The sequence below is a fragment of the Crinia signifera genome, chromosome 1, assembly GCF_055691185.1.
Source record: "Crinia signifera chromosome 1, ASM5569118v1, whole genome shotgun sequence".
In the NCBI taxonomy this organism is placed as follows: domain Eukaryota; kingdom Metazoa; phylum Chordata; class Amphibia; order Anura; family Myobatrachidae; genus Crinia; species Crinia signifera.
The window spans coordinates 304,569,028-304,594,773 of NC_139217.1; the positions used below are offsets into that span (position 1 = coordinate 304,569,028).

At 42.3% G+C, this 25,746-nt stretch overlaps 1 protein-coding gene across 1 annotated transcript in view; it reads right to left on the minus strand.

The window, feature by feature from the left end:
• CEMIP2 (cell migration inducing hyaluronidase 2) overlaps positions 1-22,807 on the minus strand; it is a 93,593-nt gene extending 70,786 nt beyond the window's left edge. The window contains exon 1 of the mRNA XM_083186091.1: positions 22,365-22,807. The gene's annotated coding sequence lies outside the window, so the exon portion shown is untranslated. The remainder of the gene's footprint in view (positions 1-22,364) is intronic.
• Positions 22,808-25,746: the final 2,939 nt, after the last annotated feature.

Sequence of the window (25,746 nt, forward strand, 5' to 3'; positions counted from 1 at the left end):
CTTCAAGAATGTACATTAGCCCTAAATGTGATTAAATCCTCCAGTTCATGTACAAGGTTTTTAACGATGTACAAAATATGTAAGATGCTCATTCTGAAGCAGCTGGTGAGTTGAAATAGAAGACGTCATGGTTATGCAGAGATGAGCAAATTAAAATGAAATGGCCGCCACCCTGTGATGGCCAATCCTATGGAATAAGTCCAGCAATAGCACTTACCTCTATCTGCATTATTCTAGTCTTCGTTAAGTCTACCAAACCCACTCCCTGATTGGTCGTAACTTTGTACTGACAAATTCTATATAATATTTTAATAAGAAAAAAAAAAAGCAACAGCATTAAGTCATACTGTCTGGAATGGTGTCAGATATGGCAAGTACAATTACCACACCCTTTCATAGTTGCCTCAATATCTGACGCTTGCAGTCTGATTGATAGATTGACATTAATGACAGGATGATCATTTTCCACTATACTGGATTTTGCTGCTTTTGTTAGAATTAGGACATCCAATTATTATGCCAACCTACAGTAGGAAGGTATTCGTCCTGGTGTTTAACCAGCACTTACTTAACATCAGTGATCACCCCTAATAATGTTACAGGGATATTTCAAATAACGAAATGTGTATCAATGTTGAACTCCCTAGACCGTGGCATTGAATACCATTATTTATCTTGAGTTTGCAGGTATTAAACAAATATGAGCATTATGTCGGATTAGAGCATCAATGTAGAAACAGTGTTTATTGCCCAAGTAGCCATTGAAAGTGCTGTTACACACAAGTACAGAATGATTTACTCTCCTAAAATGTGAACTAGACTTTATTCTTCTCCACTGTATTCAGTTGTTAGAGCTGTCCATGTCCTGGCATTGTAAGGAGATGACTCAGCCTATTTTCCATAAAGTCTGGGAAAGGCGATTCCCATCTCTCAGAAAAAAGTAAACTTCCAGAATACCTTCTTTATGGCACCCCTACAAGCAAAAATAGTTCAGAAGCCTCCAGAGCTCCTGAGCATCTCTTTGCCCCACATTAAACACATTTGGGGCAGTTGTACTATGCATTGATAAAGAGAAGGATGAAGTACCAACCACTCAGATCCTGTCATATTTCAAACACAGCCTATAACATGACAGTTAGGGGCTGGCTGGCTGGTACTGTATCTCTCTACAAGGCTTAGTACATCTGCCTCCCCTGGATCCAGGAGGTACTATTGTTAGGCTACTGGAAGAAGGGGTTCAGCTACACTTAATAAATTCTCATATACCTTCTACTAAATGCTATTTATTGAGTGCATTTGAAGAGTATTATGAGCCTGCATCTATGCCAACATTCTTAAAAAGACAAAATGTACTTGTCCAGTGATGGGAATGCAGATTATTGGTTAGTCCTCCTGTGGTAAAAAAAAAAAAAGGGACAAAGGATGTTCAGGTATAGCATACCTGCCTACCTCTCTAGCTCCAGTCCCTTGCTACTGGGTAGTATGGAAAGAAGGAGTGTGGCTTGATGAGGTAATTTGCATGAAAGTGATAAACGGGCTGGGTTTGAAAAACGACAGATAAAGCGGATTGGCTGGTTGTTTTTCACTCTCCAGGTTATCTCTTTATGAAGCTTGCTACATCTTGCCCTTAAGGGGTGTACAAATGGCCTGAAGCAGGTCGATTTTGACCAAGCAATTTTTGCTTAGTCAAAATCACCCAGTCGTTCCCGGATATAAGCCGGCGGTCATGCCCAGCAGCAGCCAAAAAAAATGTAATTGTAAGCCCTCTTCTGAGAGGACCGCTATCCTCCCAGTAGGTCTAACCCTAAGATGGAGAGATTGCAATGATCATGCAAAAATGAGAGGTAGGGTGGGCAGTATAATGTACAAGAGGTTGAACTGCTTTGGGTGCCCAGTATAGTAGAGGCATACTGTAAAAACACTTCCTTAGTTATGCAGCTACTGCTAAGGACACAGGGAAAAAGATGGCCAATTGATCATACCAAATTCTATTACTCATTCCTAACTGATCTGTTGGCAGCCCTGATAAATTCTAATCAATGCTCATCTTAAAATATACAGACTATAAATTCCAAACAATATTTATGTTTTGCATATTAGGGCTAAATTAAAATAAACTGATGTAAAACAAACTTGCCATGATAGCTGCATAAAAATATGCAGAAAATTACAAATCCTAATTATGAGCGGTTAAGGCTCCCATCCACTAGTGCAATATGGCCACTTTTTATGCAATTCCGACACTTTGCTGCAAAAGGATTGCATAAAAATGGACACATTGTATGGCATTTACCTGAAACAGCAATGTAAGGCACACTTTCGTGCGCCTCGCATTGCAGTAGCAGATCCTACGAGCTGTCTTGAATATTTGTTGCAGCCCGAAGCCCCGGCTAGGATCCCATAAGATACATTGTATGCGAAATGACTGCATACAATGTATCTTAAGCGATTCTGCCTCCCGGCAGCTGCCGGCTGAGTTCGCGGGTCGCATGCGATACCTCACCCTAGTGGATGGGGGCCTTTAGAGACAAAGCATAAATGTAGGGGAAGAAACATATAGATATATTTACCAAACGTAGATGCAAAGTTTAAAAATACATACAAAAATCAGAAATATCAAAAAAGCTTCTGAACAGATGTTTAAAATGAAACTAAACTAGTTTTGTTCAAGTGTATCTGAATAAAATATACAAACAGTATGCAACATGACACAAACAGAATGGAATAAATCCTACAACAATAGCCGCACAGAAATACTGGTGAATACAATTTATAGTTCAAGTCCAAAAACAATCTGCATAGATCAGCCTGCAAAATAGTAGGGTTGTTATTACCACCATAAGACAGTCTGCACAAACATTGATGTGATCAGGCATTGTTCCCTCTTTGTTAACATAGGTGTGTCTGGAATGGACAGAGGTGGGTCATCTGCATCCTGCCCTGAAAATCTATATACTACATCTAATATATCTAACTGCACTAATGATCCTGGAATATGAGCAACCACTCTGTAGGGGTCCAGACTAAATACTTCACCATTTCCATACATCATGTGTACATTTCTTTGAAGTGCAAAATTTATTGCTGCAAATAATTTATAAGAATGGTTTACATTGACGTAGATTGTAAGAGAAAAAAAAACTAATCTGGACATACTGAAAAAAAAAAATCCTATTTATTACAGTGCAATCAAGAAACAATAGTCACTACAGGAAAATTCATGACAAATGCAGGGATGTGGTCTCTTAAAGCTGTGCACACACAGGGTGATATTAAGCACATATTGCTGGCAATATGGTCGCTCAGCCAGTGATTTGTATGTGCTGTGGGCGATAAATCGCCAGGTACTCGCTTCCGTGTTCAGCCCCTAATGACAATGGCCGCAGGAACCATTTCCTCTTGCAGCTCCCCCGGCAGAGTCTCCTTTTCATCAGTGGCCATCTCTGGTCGCTGATGAAAACGGGACAGTGAGCAATATATTGCACCGTGTGTACACAGCTTTGAGGTCCCCTGTACATTTATGCCCAATTTCGGTGAATTGGGCCGAGAAATCGAGTAAAATCGTATGTGCATGACATCCAATTGGAGCCAGAGATCAGCACGTATGATCTCTAGATCGGATTTGATGTGCAAAGGACCACGCATTGGATCCAGAGATCACTCTAGCTCGGATTAGATGCGCACAGGACCACGCATCGGATTGGAGCCAGAGATATGTGCTGTACATATGTGCAGCCATCAGCGGTACATCGCGGGTACTTTATAGCACCCGCAATGTATCGCATCCGACGCGAGGGGGAGAAAAACAAAAACAAATGAATAGGCGGGTGCTGATTGGCTGAGAGCTCTCAGCCAATCAGTGGCTACCCACTCATCTGTATATGATTTTTTGTATGCTGCAGCAAGGCTCCCTCTACATGCAATTTATCACAGGTAAAAAATGCCACATCAAGTGCCAAATCATATAGGACAAGTCGGCCAAGTGTATGGTGAAATAGGCAGGTGAAATCAAATCCCAGATAAGCTGCTGCATGTGTCAGTTTATCAGGGCTAATTGGATAGCTCCATAGGAAAACAATTACCAGAAGCCGTAAAGGTCTGGCAAAGCACAACAAAGGAGGACACTCAGCATGGCCATGGGTTTCAGACTTCAGATCATTGGAGCTAATTCACCATGGCTAGCTACATAGAAAAAATGCAGTGGACTGCGAGCAAATAGCTACCACACAAAAGGAAAGAATAAATGGCCACTGCAAAATGACAAATGCATCGCTAATCGACATGCATTTGGAACTCCATTTGAAATTTCCAAACAAAATGCACTTGCCATCTATTTTACAGGCTGGAAGTGGTCAGCACTGATGTCACAGACCTACCCCCAAAATGACCAGGAATGCCTGCATTTGTTCATTGCCCCCAAACGCCAGCTTCCTGTCAGTCAAACTTTGACTGAATTGGGAAGGGTTTGCATTTTTATACAGGTTTGAGGTCGCACACCAGCAAGTAAACGCTGCATATGTGCAGTTGGCCAATAACCGCTCAATTTGCATTTTATCAAATTATCATTTTATATACAACGATCTTAAATTTGTCCTATTAAATTTGAGCCCCTGAAATAAAAAAAATTTCAAACCACAAATTTGATGAATATCTTAAATTGAAGCTTAAAGTATGTACTTCAATTGAACGGGAGGGAGAGAGGGAGAAGGAGATCATAACTATTAAATGCATATGCTACCCAACCGCTCTGCCGTCAGTTAAAAATGTTTTCAACCAGAAAAACATACTTAAAACACTGTGGGGGGTATCCAATTACTCTTGGTCACCGATGCCCGATTAGGTTTTGCATGCCTCAGGCACATCTCCCTATATCTAAACTAATTGCAAGGATAGCATATTGTACTATAACCCCTATACATGCTCCACATTGAGAATATTACATGCTACATGCCAGCTTTTAAGTTAGTTATGGGATATAAAAACCAGGACTATTACCATTTATTTCATTTGGGCAACAAAGGTTTTGCCAAACTTGTATTTCATTATTGTGTATCATATAAAATAGCATAATCATTTTTATATACAATCTGCAAGAGTTATTGTTTCGATAGATGTTCATAAACAGATGTAGCAAGTGAAACACATGTATCCTAGATCCTTCCCCCCGGGGCTCACATTACCAGGCTGCATCAACAGCAACATTGGCAGCTGGGAGAGACGAGAGCTTGTATTGCCACAGGGCCAACCCCATTACAGCTTTCTAGGAAGAAAGAAAGATATCAGCTGCTTCCAGAGCTACATTTAGGCCCTTATTCTGGTCCGTTCGCACAGACCAAAATATTTGCAAGGGCATCGATGGTTGTGTATGCATATGCGCTTTTGAGACAAACCTATTCCCAATGCTATATTAAATAGCGTGGAAATATATGCAATTACTATAACATAGTAAAAAGACATAGAAAGGGACTGTACAGATGTAGCCAAGCTCATCTGTCCTACCTATGGTGGTTGGCCAACGGACATGGAATCTCTCAGCATTGCGCAACCTTGTTAGTATGGTGCAGCCAGTGTTATGCTCATGTTCATGCACCAGATGTCACTTTTGAAAATAACTAATGCGCATGCGTGAGCTGTCCAATGAAATACAGTCTCTGGGGCTGGATAATTACTGTACAACGCGGTGGTGTGCCAAGACTATAAGCCACAAGGGAGCCCACTCTTATGAAGCTACAGTAAGCTCTGCATACTGTAAACTACTGTTAACATTGAAGCAAAGGCAGACAGTAAATGGCTATGGAGCTTCACATATCCATCCAAGGCACTGTACTGCAGTTTTCATTATTGGAGTAGTCGCCACCCAGCTGCAAAGCAGTGCAATTACATAGTACACCATAACAGAATATTTCTCAACAAAGTCATGATGGCGTGCCAACAGGATAGAGAAGCGTGGCTACATCTGTATTAACAGTTAAGGCAGAGGTGTGGGGCAGTATTTACGGTAAATGTTCTAAAAGGTGGCCATACACTACTCTGATTTTGTCCGATTTCACCTGATTCAGAGACATTAAGCTGATAGGATCGCATGTGATCCTGACTCCCAGGAATATCCCGGGCACTTCAAGGGGGATCTCGTGCATTCTTTCCCCTCAGGAAAAGTCGAACAAGTGTATTGGGGCCATAACCCATTTTGCTTCCTTCACTAATTGCAGCACCTGCGTATGAAATCATTAATGAACCTTTTATTCATTGAGTAACTGCAAATTGTAAATGCACTGTTCAATTATATATAATCTTCCTGCCATTGCTTACTGGATACCACAAGGGGACAGTATCATTGCAGATGTTTAATGATAACATGAAGTAGCTTTATTAACGTGGGGTTTGTCAGCACCACCAATCAGCTGCAGCTTTAACTGACAAGGTACGTACATACTAGACAAGGGGCAGACAAGATGGGCCAAGTGGTTCTTATCTGCTGTCAAATTATGTTTCTATGTAACTATATACAAGATAACAAAGTTAATGTTTTTTTCATGCGTATCGTCTAATGCAGGGGTAGCCAACTCCAGTCCTTAGAGAGCTACAAACAGTTCAAGTTTTCCTGCTCACCTCACAGCTACACAATTGCATTAATTACACATTTTAAAATATCCACAGGTGGAGCTAAATTCTTCACTTGTGATTCTGTGAGGAGACATGGAAAACATGTTGGTAGCTCTGGGGGGACTGGAGTTGGCTACCCCTGGTCTAGTGTGTATGCACTAGATCATTAACGATGCACGCTCCCGTGGGTCATTAGCAATGTCCTTTGTCAACTATACAAACAGGACGACAGAGGATATCACTAGAGAGCCAAACTGCAGAATGCACCTGGTCCACCCCACCATCATCATTAAGTTTGTATGCACTGTCACTGCGGACATCGTTTGGTACACTTATTGTGTAATATATACCCAGCTAGTGTCTAAAAAAAAAAAAAAAACAGTATGTATTGGTCAAAGCCACCAAAGATTAGCAGCTTAAACCTGTTTAAACTGACTTGTGATTAAAACAATTGGTCTGGTGGCCACAGATCAACATTGTGTTGGGAACCATTCCTCTAAGGCAAATTGACCACCTTGTCACTAACTATTTTTCCTACTACAGTAGAATATTTTCCTTACTAAAAGTTAGTCACTTTGGCTAGGAAATGTACTGAACATAAATAGATTTTAAAGCAACTTAGGCATTGAAAATGCTGAAACTGGATACACTTTACTATGATTACTCACTACTATTTCTGCAAAGTTTTTATCTTACTTATTTGCCTGTTGAAACTTCCGCCAACATTAGGAAAGTGTTTGGAAATTCCACAAGGCCTGGGATCCTATTAGCCCAGTTCATTTTATGGTCAATGAAAAAAATTTAAAATATGCACTAATCGCAATTTTAGCCCGACGATGAGGATCAGGTTACTCTATTAAAGCCCCTTTCGTCTGCAAAAAAGGTCTTGTTTTGAGGGCAATAACACATGGGATCCAGGAAAAAAGTTCTCAGACCCATGTGTTGTCATGGGCACGCAAAGCATAATCCCTTATAACTGCCAGCATGGGGGGGGGGGGGGGGGGGGGGGGAGAGAATCAGCACACTACTGCTGCTTTCACATCGCAAAATGAAGGGTTACACCGGTACTTTGAAACGGGACAGTCGGGACAATCCCGTCGCGAACCTTCATCTTGAGATGGTCACATCCCCACAGCGAACCGGTTCGCTGATGTCATCAGGAGGGGCACGGTGGGAGTTGACGCGTCATTGGGGGTGGGGGAGGAGGCAGCCCCTAGAGCTGGTGCTGCTCCAAGTGCTGTGTCCTCCATAGCGTGAACTGGTAACTGGTCAGTCGACCCGTTTAACTCTTTCACACCGCCAAGCAACACTGCAATGAACAGGTAAGAACTCTGATTTTTTTTACCAGTTTGATTTGCCGTGTTGCTACTCTTTTTCAGGAAACGGTAACCCCTTTCACATTGCACTAATTACGGGGTCAAAACGGGTTGTATCCGGTAATTAGGTTCTGAAAGGGGTATACATCAGGACAGCCCCTGGGGAATTGATGAACAGTGTTAAAATAGTATATGGCCCATGGCCCGGATTTATTAAGCCTGAACGATTGATAAAGTGGAGGGTGATAAAGACTGATAATCAGATCACAACTTGTAACAGCCTTTGTTCGAAAAAATTACATTTAGAAGCTGGTCCTTTATTGCTCATCACCCTCCACTTTATCACTTGTTAAGGCTTAATACATCTGGCCCATGGTCTTTAGTCACCTAGCTATTACACAACACCCAACAATTATGTTCTTTTGACAAACATGACAGTTTAAGGAATTTGATTTGTGACAGATATATGTATTATAAATACTTCCGGTTCTTTTATATGTACTTCTGTAATCATTTATTTTGTTTATTTTTGGCAAATGCATTTGTTACTTTGGATACTTTTCTGAAAACAGGCTTGTATGCAATTAAAAAAATATATCTGGACTAGCTAATAAACCCTATCAGTGATGCTCATGCTCTCCAAGTAAAAAATGTGGAAGAGGTTACACATTTTCCATAAAAATCTAAGGAAAACAACCTACTGGCAGCTGTAGATGGAAACAACTCTGAGCAACATAAATGAAACGAGAGATCAGAATAAATAAATATCTACTGTATTGCTTGCTATCCCACAATCATAACATATATTCGAATTACACTGTACTCTGCAAGCTATTTCATATTAAAACCAATGTTCATTCCCATTGCAAGTACTGTAGACATCTGGCAATGTACTCATGTACTCTGTTTAAAGCAGTGAGCCCTCTTACCAGATTTACACACTATATACATTAAACACATGGCAAGCCACATATGCGCCCTTCCCCAACAACTGTAACCAGTTATACAGGGGAAAAGAAATGCTCAGCACTATCAAAATATTTCATTCTCTAGTCCAGGGATGGGGAACCTTCAGCCCTCCAGCTGTTGTTGAACTACACATCCCAGAATGCTTTGCTACAGTTTAAAGGCCCCCATACATTAGGTCGACTTGTCCTTAGGACAAGTCGGACCCAATACTCCTGTGAGCCGCCCGGGAGGCTCACATACAATTTGGCACTTGATGAGCCAAATTTTACATGTGATAAATCGCTTGCAATTTATCACATGTACGGGGAGCTGCATCGGGCGGTGAGGGGCAGGGGGCCGGTGGTGATCAGGGGCAGCAGTGGGGCGGGCAGTGGGGGTACTGAGTGCTGACCTGGGGGCGGTGTGGTCAGCAGCAGGGCTCAGCAGGGCTCATCAGGGGGACGCCGGAGCGGGCAGCGGGTCCTGACGCTGTAACTAGCCGGTGGCGCCTGTGTGTGATGATCTGGCCGGGCGCTGTAATCATTCACATATATCATTCAGCAGCGCTGCGGGACGGACGGGGCCGGGCAGTGGCGGGTATTATATTTTTAAAACACCTGTCAAATGACTAGCCGTTCTCTGATTGGCTGAGGGGTATTATATTTTTAAAACACCTGTCAAATGACTAGCCGTTCTCTGATTGGCTGAGAGCTCTCAGCCAATCAGAGAACGGCTAGTCATTTGACAGGTGTTTTAAAAATATAATACCCGCCACTGCCCGGCCCCGTCCGTCCCGCACGCAGCGCTGCTGAATGATATATGTGAATGATCACAGGCGCCGCCGGCTAGTTACAGCGTCAGGACCCGCTGCCCGCTCCGGCGTCCCCCTGATGAGCCCTGCTGCTGACCACACCGCCCCCAGGTCAGCACTCACCGGTGCCGCCAGCTAACAGGGAGGTCGGACGTGATCGTATGTACTGACCGTCCGACCTCCCTGATCCGATCCGATGCGCACGGGACCGCGCATCGGATCAGATGTCACAGTCCTGCGATTTTGGGCCGATTTCACCCGGTTTTCGGCACAAAGTGCCGAAATCGGATGAAATCGGCCAAAAATCGCATAGTGTATGGGGGCCTTAAGCATGGTCAAATAGCAAAACTGTAGCAGTGCATGCTGGGATGTGTAGTTCAGCAACAGCTGGAGTGCCAAAGGTTCCCCATCCCTGTTCTAGTCCAAGCCAGGCTAACCTGTGGCTTTTCTGTATGCCAAAACTCATACAGGGCATGCTGGGATTTGTAGTTTTACAGCAGCTGGGGAGCCACATGTTGGCCGGGCAGGCCTGCTCTACTCAAAGATCTAATCTCCATCTATTACTAGAACACATTTATTATAAGGCAAGTGTCCAAAGATTATTTATAGGATACATGATACATTTTCCAACTGCATAGAAAATGAAAATAATTGATCAATAATGCAAACTTTTAAATTATGTAGGTATAATGAAGAAATGAGACCTCATTCCACTGACTTTTAAATAGGTATATTAATATATACTGAAAGTGACTGTCGTTTCAAGCCCTCTTGTCTTTTGCAGGTTCTTCGGCAGGTACTGCAGAGCTTGATAGACCTAGCTGGAAGTGTTTTTTTAATTTAAGTTGCCTGGTTCTGTCACCTATGACTTGGTTAGTATGTATCATACAGCAAGAAAAGATGTTGGCAACTGCTTCTTCCAGTATATACCGGCATACAGATCTTATGTTGCATTGTTTGGTATACTTACATCATGCTACAGATACTGGATCGTGCTGTACAGCTGAAGCAGAGGCACGTACACACTCAAGTCTCACACCAGTGGCTACATTTCATGATTAGAAAAGAACATTCGCTGGTTTTTCCTGCATTCATCTAAGCAGCAAGACAACCCCTATCCATTTGCTTGAGAATGATGCTTCATCAGTATCAGGGATGCAATCAGCATTTTGCTGTGTTGATGACATGGTTAACATTCAGAATGTCAAAACAGTTTTGGTGTTGACAGATAACATGATGACAACTGCAAAATATCAACATCAAACGTTGATAAGTGAAATGCTAACAAATGTAGCTGTCTCCTACCTAGAATAGCTACAATATAAAATCATTGCTCTATGAGAAACATTTCCAGTTTAGTAAATTTAGGTGTATATTTCAATGCCTGAAAAACCATCTCGGACCTCTATAAAGACCCACCCAATACACAACCCTGTATAGAACAAACATCAGGGGTGAAATGTAATAGGATGAGAGATTCAGAAAGTGAGAGATTTGGTAAGAAATCTCCAGGTTTTCTTAAAGCGGCAATCATTTACACTGCAACACCAAACTGGTTTTACATTTCACCCCAGGTATCAGTAGAGGATTGGGAAGTTATATATTTTTGTAAAACACAAATTGCATAAAATATCTAGATATACGAAACAATGTATTTGACTTCACGGGTCACATGAGAAAACTTCAATTTTGGGGTTTAGTAATCGCTTTATTAACCGGCACATGGCTGTAGACATATTAATCAACATTATAGAAATGAAGCATTACAGAAGAGCTGTGGAAAGAGTTAGCATGAGGAGAGTATAGCCACTAGACAGGAATGTACAATGTGGTTGTAACATACACCAGCACTGGCCTTCCAAGTAACAACTAATATTTCACCATCATTTTGATTGTGCTTGTATTTCCATGTCATTATTACACGGAGCTCAATGTGGTTGAGTCAGGGCAGCAGTAGTTTGTACTAATCTTTCAATGTAATAACCTGTTGAGTGCCTGAGAGGACATCAAAGTCTCACAGAGAAACAATTGCGTATAGTGGGCAAAGCAGGTTTCCACCTCGGATTGTAACCAGAAGTGATACTTTCAACACACCTCACACACCGCAGACACACAACATCAGGAGATGCTGCTTAGGAAAACCTGTCCATTTGAAATGTTTTCAATTGAAGATCATTTGCTTACCAAGCCGGCTCAAGCCACTACTCATCTATCACAGTGACTAGTACGGAGTTGATGCAAAATGTATCATTTCTAGCAGTTCAGAGGGAACAGCGAAATCGAGGCCTCAGTTGCACAAGTGAGAAACCAAAAAGTCAAGTTGTGTGTAACAGGAAACTGTAGATTTCATATTTCATTCACTTGCAAAAAGTTTGTGGAAAAGGCTTTAAAATGCATCACTTAACTTAAGTGGCTAAAACCCATGTTTATTTCCATGAATTTTACCAGTACGTATATTGTAACAATCTAAATTAAAAAAATAAGTAAAATAAGCAATTTTCAGGTGCTCGTCTCCAGCATAGTGAACTATGGCCTAATTCAGAGATTTCCTTAGAAGATATTTACATACATCTCCGATGTTTGTAGAAGCTACATTCTACTTTGCAATGTCTCCTGCAGTGCCTTAAATGCTGCATCATACTGTAAATGACATTAGGGATCTGGTGGGATCCTGGGATTTTGGCCTAAAGATAAGAACCAAGGAGGAAGCGGAAGGGAGAGATAAGGATCGAGGGGGGGGGGGGGGGTGGATGAAGAGATGAGGACTGAGAGGGGATTGTCAAAGTATAGCATTAATATACGCTGTATATCAAAGTAATTACTAATGGAGGTGAAAATATACATACAACAATAGTTTAAAAAAAAAGTGCTTGTGTAGCATCGCCAAATTGCAAAACTGTAGCAGTGCAAGATGGGATGTGTAGTTCAGCAACAGCTGGGGTACCAAAGGTTGGGTGTGGATCGTATTGTCGACCCGACTTAGGTCAACACCGTTGGGTCGACAAGCAACTAGGTCGACATGGGTTTTTTTCACTGTTTTTTTTTACCCGAATTTCAACACAGTTGGAAGTCAACCGTGCCGCTCGCTATGCTCCGGGCACAGTGCCTCGTTGCACTCGTCACACTATTTTATTCTCCCACCACGCCCTAGTGGATGGTAGGGCATGAAATACCGCCTGTCGGCACAGGTCAGCTCGAAAAAAAAAAAAAAAAAACATGTCGACCTCGCGACCTGTCATCTCTCAGTGGAAGAGGGTCCCAGAAAAATAACCAGGGACCTGTTAACCTGCATGGGTGCAGTGTGCAATGTGAATGGGTTCCAAGCCACTTTGATATGAATTGCAACCCATGTCCAAGGGTTTTAGGTGAAAAATGGCTATTACTTGCTTATCTCCAACCTCACAAACAGGCCCTATTTCTTTTATATGTTTATACATTGAAGTCTTACACCCTTTGACCGGCCGATGCATTTTGCTCACTCTAGCATCCTTCACCTGTCACAACATGTGCGGTTCAGGTACAAACTATAGTGGGCGCCCAACTTACATATAAGTACCGCGGTTCCTCTTTCCTGTCTGTGGTGTCGCTCTTTGCTCTGGTGCTTCTAGAACACTCTGACACTATCGACCACTCAGGCAGGAAAGAGGAACTGCATGGGCTGCAGTAGGTGCAGGGTGCAAGAACACACACTAACTTGCATCTTGGTTCACAACAAAGTGCTTTGTAGCAAAAATGTGTGCAAGATCCCATTGCAATGTACAGCACAGCTTCAGCAAGGTGAACAATTCGCTGCCAATTAAATTCATTGTATGTATCCTTATATCCTGTTAAGTTGACATTTACAAAATTTGTATAAATAAAACAATTATATTTCAAAATAGATAGGACTTGTATGTTCAAATGTGAAACATGTGAATATGTAACTTTATTCTGTAACAAATGTAAATCTAAAAATGATTCTAGAAAGATTTTGTTAAAAGTTAGGGTTACTGGAATTGCAAGCAACATATCTTATTTGGGGTACACAATTGTCAAATGCAAAAAGTACCCTGAGGAAAAAGAACAAAATAGCATCATAAAAGAAATTGTACAATAAATGATGCATACTTTCATATCCTCCATGCTAATCTGAGCCAATAGTTCCATGTGTGCAGTGTAACTGTCTAGTTCTAGTTAGTTGTAAGTTAGATTTGCAGCAGGGTATCAGATGTGACTTCAGTATTGGTCTTAGACCAATCTCAATTTACTGCCAAGATACACTTGCTACTAAAATGAGTTATACAGCTATCACTTTACACTGCACTTCCTTCATTTCCACAGGAAACTGAGAGGAGCAGTTACGCAGGCTTTAAAAACAAAATATGCACCCTGAACTGCAGATACAGCACGAGGCAGTAGGATTTATATTATATGCATCTCATGGTGCAAAGCTTTAGAAGACAAATAACTAAACTAAAGCATTCTGCCTTTTTTTCTAATTAAAAATGTGGTATACAAGAAGAACCTGGCCTTAATGTGGTGGTTCCCAAACTGTGCGCCTAGGCACCCTGGGGTGCCGCAAGACTCTTCCAGGGGTGCCCTGGGTTGGTGGTCTAAGACCAATTTGAATTATTTAGGGTTAAAGTGATGAGCAAAACACATTCTAGTGGCTTCTAATCATAAGACATGTGGATAATCAGAAGCATAAATATGTACACCAGCACATAACTGAACCCAAAGATGACAGAAAAGGCACAGCTCACTTCATTTAAAAATGTATTTGAAATGTATCAATAAATAATTTTATGCTAGGGGCGCCCTGATAACATCTGATATGCTAGGGTGCCGCAAATCAAAAATGTTTGGGAACCACTGCCTTAATGAATGTTAACAGGCTCCAAATATCGACATCAACATTAAGTCAGCAATCAATATTTCAACATTCACAAATGCCAGAATTTAATGTCAGCAGGGGTTGTTGTTTTTTTTTTTGTTGTTTTTTTTAAGATTTTAGCCAAATCCTTAATATATCACAAAAATTGTACTGTAAACTTTGTCAACATAGGAGTGTCAGCAAATTACATTCTGACAAGATCGCAAGTATGGAACCAATAAGGTCTGCCGCATCCAGGAGTCCATCCCTCCTCAACCTTTCCGGTGGGGCCGGGGATGGTCGCATGCAGGAGAGCTCCGGGGTGAAATGTAATAGGATGAGAGATTCAGAAAGTGAGAGATTTGGTAAGAAATCTCCAGGTTTTTTTTAAACCGGCAATCATTTACTCTGCACAGCCAGTTTGATTTTGAAGTGTAATCATTTACACTTCAAAATCAAACTGGCTGTGCAGAGTAAATGATTGCCGCTTTAAAAAACACCTGGAGATTTCTTACCAAATCTCTCACTTTCTGAATATCTCACCCTATTACATTTCACCCCCGATGTTCCATCCTCTGAGCTCCCATCCCCAGCCCCCGGAGAAAGCGTGGATGGCGAGGGGGAATGGCGGGGGGACGGAAAGAGATTGAGAGCGCAGAGGAGCGATGTGTTCCCCCAGCGCTGGTCACGGCGTCCCCAGGCTGGAGAGTATGGAGGGGGAGACAGGCAGCACCACAGCCGCGGTACCCGGGATGACCCTCTGATGCAGCGATACCACCAGCTTGAGGACCCGCTGCCGGTCCCTGGGAACACCTCGTGCCAGCAGGACCCCAGGCCGCTACACCGTCGAAGCAGAGAGGAGAATCCTGGCCTACAGTGCATGATCCCAGCCCAGCACTACAGTAGAGACTCCCGGCATCCAGGCTCTGGCTGAAAGCCCTAACATGGACTGGAAAGCCCGATCTCTGGGTGAACTCAGCTGCTCGGAAGGACCCCCATGGAGAAGGTATGGCTCCAGAAAGCTGGCTAACTTCAGCCACAGGACTCATTGACTCTCCCAACCCCCCAGCCTCATTGATTCTCCCTCCCTTGCCCAAACCCCGCTTGCTCTCTCTACAGGAGAATGGCCTGGTCAGGCCTTCAAGATGGCACCACAACTGGCTGTCTAGGAAGTGTGCACTCAGCCATATGTATCCCGCGTCTCCTGTGTGATAACTGTACTGTCTCTACTACAACTGTGCTGTCTTTGCTCATCGTGTTACCTACCTGGCTGCAACAACCAGTGACACCATGGGTATGTGTTCTCTGTGTGATAACTGTACTGTCCCTGCTTATATTGCTACCTACCTGGCTGCTGCAACGACCAGTGGTGCCTCTGATGCTGCCTAGGCTCTGTGCAGCTCACGGGCATGTGTTCCCCACATTTAATGTTTGTCTTAATGCTCTCAATGTAATTTCTTAATGAAATGTATGTAATGTCTGTGCTCTTAATGTAATGTCTTCTTTCCCCCCACCCCCCCTTCATCCCTGCTTGATGCTGCACTGTAATCCACAAAAAAAATTCCTAGTGTGAGCAAGCATACATGGCCAATAAAGTTGATTATATTCTATTTATGCACTAAAATTCAGTCATCAATGCACCTTATCATTACTAGAAGTCCCACCATAAAATCAGTCTCCGCCTACTATTGAGTTTTTCTAGGTCCTGTGTGAAGTGCATACAATAGACTTTAGGAACACTCATTTCTATTAACATAGCAACTTTTTCATTAAAAAGCATGGCACTGTTGACCAAAGCATTAACTACTCAATTGTGACTAGAAGATGGTGTACCAGATTTCCTTATTGTCCCAAAACAGCTCTATTTTTTAACTAAACATTGCTTGTCCACTATATGTGAAAATATATAAAAACATAAAGATTCTGCCTGAATGTAAAATGCCCCAATCTGCACTCTTTCGCCCCACTAATACCCCTTTCACACATACATACATATCCTGGTTCCATGATCCTGCTCCAGATCAGTGTCACAGAGCTGAGACCCAGGAATTTTTTGGATTCTAGACCCGGCAAATTCCCGGGTCACAGGTCTGAAAGCAGAATAATAGGCCTGGGAAATGGGAAGGGGAAGCTGTTGTTGAGGTTCACATTTGGGCGTAATCTCATTCAGACACCATGCGCAAATCATTTGCAAGTAGTGTCTGTTGCCTATAAAACCCCTAACTAGCATTTATAAAGCCAGTCTCAGAATTAAATAAGTTGCAGGTGTGGCACCAATAATAATAATAATACTTGGCTATGTAAGGGAAATAAAGTCTCTGCAATACCTGGAGCAGGGGCTGATTAAGTCATAAGGGTGGCTCTTGGCACTACAAAAAAAAAAGAACACACAGCAATTTATACACGGGTACCCCTTACATTAGGCAGGAGAGTAGGTGATCTAAATGTTCACATTAGGGGGATGGGTCCTAAAAGAAAATTAAAAATACCAAGCAGTCCAGTCTGGTTTATGTTTCATAGTCAGTAAGGATGCACAGTCAGTATCTTTCATATTCAACAAAATCCCTTGGTGCTATTTTCATTTCACTTTCCCTTTAAAATATGCTGTCATAGAATGCGTATATATCATTAACTCAGTAATAGTGCATACTAGTATAGTGGAATGGAAAATTCCCAACTACAGGGAATGGTACAAACTCTGCTGACTAAGGCATGTTAATGGTTGTTTTGATGCTATTATGCCTGATGCCTTCTACTTGCAGCGAGTGCCTCAGTAATTCCCAAATTACTACTTTACGCCCTAAACTAAAACATTGAATTATTAAGGGAAATGGAAAGAATTCCTTTTTCTGAGATATGTAATATTCCAAATCACAAATGTATTTTCATTCTATTCATCAGTGCTTTATATAGAACAGGGGTGGGGAACCTCAGGCCCAGGGGCCGTATGCGGCCCCCGTAGCCGTCTGAGTGGCCCTCCCACCCACCCGCCCAGCGGCTTTGCTGGGAGTCAACTACAGGGGAATTCTCACGAGAGGTCAGTAGTTCTCGCGAGATTCCTCTTAATCAACAGCAGCCGGAGACTGTCAGTCATATTCAGCGGCAGCCGCCGGAGCGTGGGACGGCTGCAGCAGGACAATTTGAAAGAGAAATTTTTACATATGGCCCCCGAAGGATTTTTTCCCCATCCAAATGGCCCTTGGCACAAAAAAGGCTCCCCACCCCTGATATAGAAAATATACATGTACATGGGGCATAGCAACTGACTGGCATACATTAGATCATTATAATGCTATTTCCTTAGGACAATAGCTATTACAAAGCTCAAATATCAATGCGATGTTGACGTTCACATAATTTAGTAAATTTTTTTTCCCCAACCATATGTTGACGCATGTGTCCCTTGGTGTCCGTTTACTGGGTCACACTTATTGTTCCAGAGCAGTGGCTAAACAGATGCACAAAGATATTCCCTCCGGTGGGTGTAGCAGGCGTTTCACAGGAGTGTTTGGGAACTCCGATGCTTAATCGCATTCACTGGAGGCCATACTATATCTGAGGTTATGCACCTAGCATGGGACCTCCGATAGTGGAGACTGCAGCTGCTCAATGTGGGCATCCCGGTGCCTGAACATTCAGACAAACGCTTGTAGACCAGGGTTAAGGCTTATACAGTACTTGCATTTGCAATAGGTGCCAGTCGTGACTATCAACAAAGAAGCTAATGCAGCTGCAGCAGTTTCTGACTCAAGAACCAGCCCAAATGAATACTAAATAGAAAGTATACACTATGGGGCAGATGTACTAAGTGGAAAGAGAGATAAACTTCCAACTGAACACTACTACAGCAAGCCTGGCCAATCATGGTTTTTCCAAATAGCGCAAAACTGGCATCATTATTGTATAGACATTATTAATAATTTTCTTTTGATTACTACTTTAACAAGCACGGAACATGCATACATATTTGAATTTCATTATAAACCTGTTCTAATAATTTGTTCACTCGATTTTTGTATGCTACACAACTGGGGAATTGTATGCACTTAAGATTCCTTGCACTGACAGGTGGAATTCAGTTTGGAGGGATTGGGTAAATAAAGGAAAGAATTAGGTATCATGTTGATAAAAACAAAGACGCACGTGTGCCCCAGGAGATGGACCACTTGCAGCTGCTCGATCCAAGGTGGAAAGGGATGTTGACTTTTAGAACTATTCCTGACATGCTGAGTATAACTAGTGCTATTAAATGTATTCCTGTGGTCTACTAGTATTATTACACTGAAATCTGCAAGTAATCCACAGCAAGGAAACAAATTCCAAATTGTTCTTTAAAATTTGAAGTCAATGGATAATTATTATTATTTTTTTTTTTTTATAACGGTGTCCGTTTTAATTGGCCTTTCCATGGTAACTGCAAATGTATGGTTGACCAATAACATTGTCCATGCATAGACAGACTATGTAAGACATATGCCAGGCGTGTATACCAATGTTGTCTGCAGGAGTAAAGCAGCATTATATTTTATTTCATTTATTAACAGATTCTTATGTAGCGCACACATATTACACAGCGCTTTACAGAAAATATTTGACATTCACATCAGTCCCTGCCCCAGTGGAGGAGAAAGGAGAAGAAAGTATGTCCTTGATGTGGTGCACCTAAATAATTAAAATGTAACTTTTATTAAGTAATTGTTAAGATGGCTGCGAAATATAACACAACACAAATATTAACACAAAGTGATAAGAAGATGCAACAAAGACAATTGAGTGTTTAAAAGAAGGTGGCGAGCAGGTGGCGTCCAGTGGTCGCACACCTTCATAATATAGACAAATATTATTTGTCATATTCAAATAGAGGGTCCTGTTTGTTTCGTTTCAATTCTTTGTCCTGTGCGATTGGCACACCACCCTTTGTTTCTTTTGCCCCAGTGGAGCTTACAATCTATATTCCATACCACATGTACGCGCACACATAGATATTCTAGGTTTAAAATGTTGAAAGCCTATTAGCCTACCAGTATATTTTTGGATTGTGGGAGGAAACTAGAGTACCCAGAGGAAACCCACGCAAGTACAGGGAGAATATACAAACTCTACACAGTTAGAGCCATGGTGGGAATCGAACTCATGACCTCAGTGCTGTGAGGCATTAAGGATAACCATTACACCATCCGTACTGCTCCTATCCTTTTGAGCTGGATGTAGTTTGAATACTTTTCAGGCTCTACAAACAAAGTAATTTGCTTTTGGAAGGGTGGCATATGTTGAACCTGCGATTTTGATGCACATTCTGTTCAACTGTACATGAGACCCTGAGAGTAGATTTCCCTACAATGCAGGCACGTACCATATACTATTAAAACTACTGTGCCAGTTACCACATTACAATAACTACTTTGCCAGTTACTACACTGCGGCCCTGGGATGGGCATCTCATGTAGGGATGCCCATCCCAGGGCATTTTTTTTCAATCCCAGGATTGGCCTCCCTAATATTTAGTTACTCAGGTGGAGTGTCGGGAGCAGGGCGGGTGCAGCGAGAGGGTCCAGGAATCGGCAATGTGCCGGGAGTAGAGAGTGGTGGTGCGGGGCATGGCAGACGGGCTGCAACGTGTGACCCCTGACCGTGTCACGCTTGTGCAGAGCTGTACAGCCGGGACAGGCGCAGCCAAGCAGTGTTTGAGCGCTCAGATGCTGTCCTGTATTAGACTGCACATGCACATTCTGATCCCAAACTCCCGGTATTGTTCAAATCCAGCAATTTTGGAGCCAAATCGCCCACCATAACTTAATGGAAGGGTGGCACAACATTAACATGCAACTCTAGAATAAGAACAAGTCTTCAGCATTCCTGGTTTACTTTAAAAGGCGACCTCTTTTTAAGTCACTCATTTAACAGATTCTTATATACTGTACGCTTTACAGAGAATATTTGAACATTCACATCAGTCCCTTCCCCAGTGGAGCTTACAATCTATATTCCCTAACATATGCACACACACACATTTATTCTAGGGATAATTTGTATTGGGAGCCAGTAAACCACCAGCATATTTTTGAAGAGTGGAACATGACACTGAAGTACCCATAGGAAACACATGGGGAGAATATACAAACTCTACACAGTTAGGGCAATGGTGGGAATTGTGGCCTCTTTTACACTGTCCCCTAACAAAAATACTTCTATTAAAAAAAATGTCAGTGGTTGCACCACCTCTATAGCCGTGTACACACGGCAGCGATATGGGCTGAAATCACTGGCGACCATATTGCCAGTGATGGGAGTGTGCCCCAGCGATAAATCGCCGGGTGCGCACTCCCGTTTTCAGCCCCGTTATAATTGCTGTTCGCAGGAGCTTGCTCCCGCGACCAGCTGATTACCTCTGCAGCACCGCCGGCAGAGGTTCCCTTTCATCAGCGACCATCTCTGGTCGCCGATGAAAAGGAGACATTGAGCGATATATCACCCCGTGTGTACACACCTTTAGACAGACCAAAAAAAAAAAAAAAAAGCCGATCCCTGTGAGCAACATTTACATTTTTAGCGGATATTTGAGGATCTTTCACAGTAACGTTGGCACTCAAAGGGTTAAATGCCTTCATAACAACATAAGAAACCAGGAATGTTTGTAGAGAGAAATGAAGGTAATACTTTTTCTTTAGCAATATTTGCTCTTAGGATTTGTCCAATTTTTTATTAATCATGAACAAACACACACATCTGCAAATCATTTTGTATAAAGCGTTCCATTGCAGATGGCATCGCTGTAATACTTGTGGTAAGTTAACCAGAGCCTGCACTGCCAAATATTGAGAACAGGAAGAGATACATTCTATGTGTGGCATATTACACATAGCCTACTGCTTACGGAAATCAATTGGCAGATCAGTAGAGAAATTATAGTGAGGGTTCAAAAAATAAATCAATAAAACAGTATAATATACTGTAAGCATCATAAAGAAAGAATATAAGAAACTGTTGAAACTGGCTTTATGTAAAAAGGTACATATAACCAATAAATATAAAAAGCATGCACACAACAAAAATATACAGGCCATGAAACAAGTAATGAATGAGTGACAGGAAGAGTCACTGCCATGCTAGGCTCATGGTGGACATGACAGACAGCAAATGGTTAAGAACAGGGAACACAATGAGCCGACTCCCAGCTGCTACCTCTATCACAGGCATCATAGCCCAGCATCAGCCACTGTGTACTGTACTTCCATGTGTCTACCTCTACCACAGGCATCCACTGTATAGTCCCATGTGTCTACCTCTACCACAGGCATTATAGCCCAGCAGCAGGCACTGTATACATGCTATATACTCCCATGTGTCTACCTTTACCACAGGCATCAAAGCCCAGCAGCAGCAGCCACTGTATACATGCTATATACTCTCATGTGTCTACCTCTACCAAAGGCATCAAAGCCCAACAGCAGCCACTGTATACATGCTATATAGTCCCATGTGTCTACCTCTACCACAGGCATCATAGCCCAGCAGCAGCCACTGTATACATGCTATATAGTCCCATGTGTCTACCTCTACCACAGGCATCAAAGCCCAGCAGCAGCCACTGTATACATGCTATTTAGTCCTATGTGACTACCTACACACAATGCAGGCAGACCACATTGAATCAGAGCCCAGGGACAGAAGCCACAGCGGAAGTAAGTGCTGACAGCAGACACACAGAAGAGGCAGAGCTGCTGTTGCTGATTAGTTTAGACTTTAGAACCACTAGAATGAAGAAGCAGAATGTTCTCCTTAGCCCAGTGAGGACTGCCTTCACTACAAGACCACATAAGGGGATGGTACTTACCGGGTGTGGGGGGTAGCCGGCTACACGTGCAGAGAGTCCCTGCCCATGGCACATACAGAGGCCACTGCTCTCCCTCTCTGCCGCTGCTGCTGCTGCTACTGCACAGGGCACCGGTTGCTTAATAGGTGGAAGAAGTTTTCCTCCCAGAAATGACGTCCCCTCTGTATTCTCCACCCCAGCCCGGAGCTTGATTCAGGCACAACAAAGGAGGTGCTGCTGGCAGCCCGTGGTCATTCCTCTTTGTCTTATTAGCGGAGTTTATGCTGTGTGTATGTGGCTGTGATTTCTCCTGTGCATGATCCACCCACCAGTCTGCGATCGCGGCTGCGGCTGATACAAAGTATCAGTCCCGACAGTAGGAAGTGAGAGAGACAGTGAGAGGGCTGCAGGCTGGGGGGTTCTGCTCCCTATCCGGCACTCTGCATTCACTGAGGAGGACTTTTCACTTTAGCAGGCACTTACCATATATATGTCTGAGCACACAGGGAGGAGTCTGTACCGATCCACACTAGCGCTGCTCTAGGGCGCACCCTGCTGGGATCACAGGCGTTTTACACCGGATTACACTACTTGTATCATATTTATATGTTACCTTTCTGATAATGATATATTGCCCAGTAAAATAAAAGTAAATTATCCTGTGTATATGCCAAGCCTGGCCAACCTGTGTCTCGCCAGCCGTTGTAAAACTACACGTATCAGCATGCCGTGCCACATTTTTATTATTTGGGAATGTCACAACTGTATCAGGGGGGTGTGAATTATTACATAGGCAATAACTAGGTAACTATTGGTCGACAGTGAAAATGTTAACACTGCAAAAAAGGTCAACATGGACGAATGTCAACACAAAAGAACAACAGGGAAATGTTGAACACATGAAAAGGTTGATACGAGTTTTCCAGGATATGTAACGTGTACCTTCGCAAGGCTTGCTGCGGGCCAGCACAAACAGTACAATTTACCATTCCTAATTGTAGTCCACATGGATTAAAAAAGTATGAGCAAGTTATCTGAGTGAAAAAAATTGTGAAAAACGCATATCAACATTTTCTGGTGTTGACCATTGTCATGTCAGACTTTTTGTCAATGTCGACCTAATGTATGTTGACCTTTTGACAATGTCGACATGTTGCCTGTCGACCAATAGTAGTCAACCTATTGACTGTCGACCTCATTACCATCAACCTATCAACATGAACCAGTATGGGGACATGATTGGATGTGCAGTTTCACAACAGCTGGGGACCCACAGGTTGGCCAGGCCTGATAAATGCCATATAAGTGCATGGGCTGGCAAAGGACTTTCTGAAGCCAAGGTAAGCTACATGTGTGCTCTCTGAAACAGTGTTATGTACATGACTCTTTAGCTCCCCATCCCAGGCCATTATTATTATTATTATCAATATTATTCCAAATACTGATACAATGAGGTTTATTTTCAAACTTCAAACTTTTCAAATTTCATTTAAGTCTATTAAAACATATCAACAAATCAGAAATTTTCTTTCATTTTCTAATTTGTACTAAAAAGATGACAGATAATTACTGATTGGTTGCTATATTACATGTATACACTAAACTAAGTGGACATGCCGGCCCCATTTTCATAACATGCTAAGGCACAGCTTTATTAGCCCTGGCTGCAGAAAAATAAACACCAGCCATCCTGAGGTACTCAGATGGCTCATGGTCACACAGAGTGATCCAATGCTTCTTCAGATGAAGCGCAAATGACACAAAACGGCAATACCCCCCGCGTTTGCCAGTGACAGAGATAGCATCTATCTTTGAACCAGGCCACAGTTCTCTGCTAGTTTTGCCTATCTGGATCCTGGAATATGCATATGCACTGTTGACAATTTCTGTAGTTACACAACATTTCTCTTCATCTAAGGAAAGTATTATGACCGACATCAATGTAAAAATTGTATAGTTCCATTACTATATAGGTTGCCTTTGTTTTCCATTGTATATATGTTAAAACATAATTAAAGATCTGCAAAACAAGGCCTGGTTTGCCGTGTACCTTATAATGTAGAGGCAGCAGATCAGATCATGCAAGTGAGTCACTGGAGCACTGAGTGCTTTCAAATAAACATTCCCTAATAATCAGGCATTAGTCACAGTGTATGTAGATGCCACATGGAGTTCATAAATCATTTCATGAAATATCAGGATAATGCTGCCTCCTCACTTTACTATGAGCTATGTCACATTGTGCAAATCAATACTTTTATTCGTTTGCATTATACTTTAAAATGTATTGCAGAGAACTTAAGCAAGAACATAACAGAATAAATAACTTTATCTTCCCTTAGTTTCTTAAAACCATGTTTTTAGTGTTTTTTTAAAACAACTTTATTAATAAAAACATTACCGTAAAGCATTAGCCTCCTTTTTCATAGGCCAATATAGGATATGATAATTCCAGCCCAGAATAATTTCTTTCAAGCATCCCTCTGCACCAGCAAGCAGAACTGTTGTTTTGTAATGTTACCAACCAGGAGCAAAAATGAAGATTTCATAATGAACTTCACAGCCTCCACACATAAATATTACTGAGTATCCATGGGGAGTTCAGAGCACTCAGCGCATCCGAGAAGGTCTAAGAATAGTTCTGAGATAGAAGAGTGCTGTTGGAAGAGTGGAAAATATTCCAAAAGCTTGAATACAAAGACCCATAGCTGGGTAGCTTTTGTGCGTAGATTCTGCGGGAGGGTACACAGCTGGGGTGGGGGGGGGGGGCTACCTTGTCTGTACTGAATTGACAAGGGAGGGGGTCATCTATTGAGTGTACACACTAGACGAGAAAGTAAAATATATCATTTCTGAGTGATATCTTTTACTTTATCTTCTAGTGTGTATGGATTTTTAGAGAATCACTGAAACAGGATTTAAAGAGATGTTCATTTAGTGCTGGCAAGCAGAGCAGTAGTAACCAGATGGGACATGTACATGCCAAAGGTGCCACTTATCATATAAGGAGGATGAGAGACAGATAACAGGCAGTCTATGGCTTTTCAGCCATAAGTACGCTGCTGCACATGTTATGGCCACAACGCCTGCATGATGCAGAGATGCCTTCTCCATGAAGTGGCTACACCCCTTGTGAGGGCCGGTGCAAGGTTTTTCGGCACCCTAGTCGAAACTTCAGCTTACTGCTCCCACCAACACCCACACACCAATACCAACTTTACAAAACCTCAGATGAAGGCTTGGAGGTGGCGTCTTAGAAGTTCAACACCTGCCATTTGCATTAGGTTCAGCAAGGATGCCTCTCTCAAAGACATACTTAATTTGTGACTCCAGATTCTGGGGCCTGTAGGTAGCTGAATAAAGCTGCCAAGTAGTCAAGGGCGTAGCTACCATAGGTGCAAGG